This window comes from Gnatocerus cornutus, unplaced genomic scaffold (genome assembly GCF_029298725.1).
Source record: "Gnatocerus cornutus isolate USDA-ARS CGAHR unplaced genomic scaffold, icGnaCorn1.1 ctg00000325.1, whole genome shotgun sequence".
Lineage (NCBI taxonomy): Eukaryota > Metazoa > Arthropoda > Insecta > Coleoptera > Tenebrionidae > Gnatocerus > Gnatocerus cornutus.
This window is the reverse complement of record NW_028275644.1, coordinates 1-3655: the sequence shown is the minus strand read 5'-3', so window position 1 is coordinate 3655 and position 3655 is coordinate 1. Positions and strand designations below refer to the sequence as shown.

General features: G+C 41.9%; 1 pseudogene; it reads left to right on the top strand.

Moving 5' to 3' along the window:
* Positions 1 to 2741: 2741 nt before the first annotated feature.
* LOC148165418 (small subunit ribosomal RNA) lies at positions 2742 to 3655 on the top strand (annotated as a pseudogene; the record flags this gene model as incomplete).

Here is a 3655-nt window from a genome sequence, read left to right as displayed (position 1 = left end):
ATTTCAAGCTCCTAATTAAACGGGATCTAAAACCCTCTGGAAACTGAGGCGTTCGAAATTTTGATGAAAATTTTTCTAAGTCCGAAATAGGAACTGTGGCGGTCGAGCGAAATTTTTCTAAGTCCGTAGTCGAAACTGAGGTGTTCGAATTTTTGATAAAAATTTTTCTAAGTCTCATGTTGGAACTGTGGCGGTCGAGCGAAATTTTTCCAAGTCCGAAGTCGAAACTGTAGCGTTCGAACGAAATTTTTCTAAGTCCGAAGTCGAAACTGTAGCGTTCGGCGCTCATTCGTCTAAGTCCGAAGTCGGAAGTGTAGCGGTTGACAAATTTACATTGACCAAAAGTACGAGAAAAATCGAAATTAAATGCAAACGAACAAATGTTTGGGTCGAACTAACATCGATAGAAGGTAGATTTTATAATTTCAAGCTTCTAATTAAACGGGATCTAAAACCCTCTGGAAACTGAGGCGTTCGAAATTTTGATGAAAATTTTTCTAAGTCCGAAATAGGAACTGTGGCGGTCGAGCGAAATTTTTCTAAGTCCGTAGTCGAAACTGAGGTGTTCGAATTTTTGATAAAAATTTTTCTAAGTCTCATGTTGGAACTGTGGCGGTCGAGCGAAATTTTTCCAAGTCCGAAGTCGAAACTGTAGCGTTCGAACGAAATTTTTCTAAGTCCGAAGTCGAAACTGTAGCGGTCGACCAAAATTTTTCTAAGTCCGATTCGAAACTGAGGCGTTCGACCGAAATTTTTCTAAGTCCAATTCGAAACTGTGGCGGTCGAGCGAAATTTTTCTAAGTCCGAAGTCGAAACTGTAGCGTTCGGCGCTCATTCGTCTAAGTCCGAAGTCGGAAGTGTAGCGGTTGATAAATTTACATTGACCAAAAGTCCCAGAAAAATCGAAATTAAATGCAAACGAACAAAAGTTACGGTCGAACTAACACCAAACAAGGGTGGCTGTGATAATTTCAAACCCCTAACTAAACGGGATCTAAAACCCTCTGGAAACTGAGGCGTTCGAAATTTTGATGAAAATTATTCTAAGTCCGAAGTCGGAACTGAGGTGTTCGGTCGAAATGCCGTAAAAACGTAAAAAATATTTTTTTCAAAACACCGTTAACGGCATTCGAGTCCTAATGACCCTTGAAATTGATCTGCGAAATCAGAATTTTAAAATTCCGTCTCTAAGTACCCAAACGGACTTTTGCACCGAGCGATCAGACCGATTTACCCGACCCCTCGCCCATAGCGAGCGGCCGGCGCGCTATGGGATTTCGACCGTTTCGCGCATCGAGTGATTCAGAGCTGAACGCTGCCGCGCTGGCATATATAGGGATAGTAGTGGTGGTATGTAGCAGCGGACAAAAGCGTACGATCGAAATGTGATTTTATGTGCGTCCGATTATCTTGTTACCTCTCGTACACCGCGACTTACCCGTAGTTGGGACGATGGCCGGAATGTGTACCCTGTGGACCCACCATCGTTTGAGGGATGACAAATCTTGCCATTGACCATGCACAGCGAGATTGCGGATGCGGCGAGCGTTTCTATGTTAGCGGTCCAAATGCAATCAAAGATTTTATGTGTTCGTGTCAGAACGACCAAAAATTAACAAATGCGTCAACTCACTAAAGTCCGAGCGAGAATTTTGAAATAAATAAAATTTCATAAACTCGTAACGTGTGAATATTTCTAAAGAGAAATCTCACAATAAACCGTCGCTTTCAATCTAGCGAAGAGTATGGAGAATGTTTGAACTTTTGCTTGTCGACGACGATATTTTTTCTTTACGATAAAATTTCAAGTCGATGTGCCCAAAAATCTCTAAATTTTGAACTGGGAAATTATTTCTTCGTCCGATGAATCGCATTGATCTCTGTTTTTGACGAAAAAAAGACGGATAAAATGCAGCATTCAATCAAGGATATAAAATAAAAGAAAAATTTTCCGTAAAAACTATATTACAATGGAGGATTATGTTTCTACTTTTCGTCCGATGAGTCGCAACAAAAATAAGTAATCCATCCGTCGTTGTTCGTTTAGTCGATCTGAATGCACTGTAAAAATTTATTAAAGTAAAATGTTACGTTTGCATTTCATGAATTTTGACAAACGTGTACCGAAATGTGTACAAATTATTTATTTCGACGACGACGACAACTTAGAACGGATGAATAAAATTAATTGTTGCAAGATTCAAACAAGGATGAAAAAGTCATAGAAAATTATTCCGTAACCATGATATTGGATTATTTTTTCTTCACTCTCTCCTCCGATGAGTCGCAACAAATAAAAATCCATAAATCAATTCATCCGTCGTTGTTCGTTTAGTCGATCTGAATGCACTGTAAAAATTTATTAAAGTAAAAATGTTACGTTGCATTTCATGAATTTTGACAAACGTGTACCCCGAAGTGTGTACAAATTATTTATTTCGACGACGACGACAACTTAGAACGGATGAATAAGAATAAAATTGTTGCAGGAGATTCAATCAAGGATGATGTGAAAAAAATGTCGAAAAATTTTCCATCCAGAAAGATCGCGTGGCGTTACGTCTCTTCTTACGAGGTTTTCGTTTCGCAGACACGCACACTTTCTTCAAACAATAATAGGAAAGTGTTCAGTTTTTTATAAGAGCAGCAGGTGTCTTTCCGAAATTCTACGATTATTGTAGCTTATATGACTAGAAGGAAAGAAAGACTAAAACTCTCTTATTTTAAAACAAGAACGCAGTTCCCTGGTTGATCCTGCCAGTAGTCATATGCTTGTCTCAAAGATTAAGCCATGCATGTCTCAGTACAAGCCAAATTAAGGTGAAACCGCGAAAGGCTCATTAAATCAGTTATGGTTCCTTAGATCGTACCCACATTTACTTGGATAACTGTGGTAATTCTAGAGCTAATACATGCAAACAGAGCTCCAACCGGAAACGGAAGGAGCGCTTTTATTAGATCAAAACCAATCGGTGGCGGTCTCCGTCATCGTACAACTTGGTGACTCTGAATAACTTTACGCTGATCGCACGGTCTCGCACCGGCGACGCATCTTTCAAATGTCTGCCTTATCAACTGTCGATGGTAGGTTCTGCGCCTACCATGGTTGTAACGGGTAACGGGGAATCAGGGTTCGATTCCGGAGAGGGAGCCTGAGAAACGGCTACCACATCCAAGGAAGGCAGCAGGCGCGCAAATTACCCACTCCCGGCACGGGGAGGTAGTGACGAAAAATAACGATACGGGACTCATCCGAGGCCCCGTAATCGGAATGAGTACACTCTAAACCCTTTAACGAGGATCAATTGGAGGGCAAGTCTGGTGCCAGCAGCCGCGGTAATTCCAGCTCCAATAGCGTATATTAAAGTTGTTGCGGTTAAAAAGCTCGTAGTCGAATCTGTGTCCCGCGCCGCCGGTTCATCGTTCGCGGTGTCAACTGGCGTGCGCGGGACGTCCTGCCGGTGGGCTTAGCTCGAGAGGGCGGCCCAACTCAATCCCGCCGCGGTGCTCTTCATTGAGTGTCGAGGTGGGCCGGCACGTTTACTTTGAACAAATTAGAGTGCTTAAAGCAGGCTAAAACTTCGCCTGAATACTGTGTGCATGGAATAATGGAATAGGACCTCGGTTCTATTTTGTTGGTTTTCGGAACCCCGAG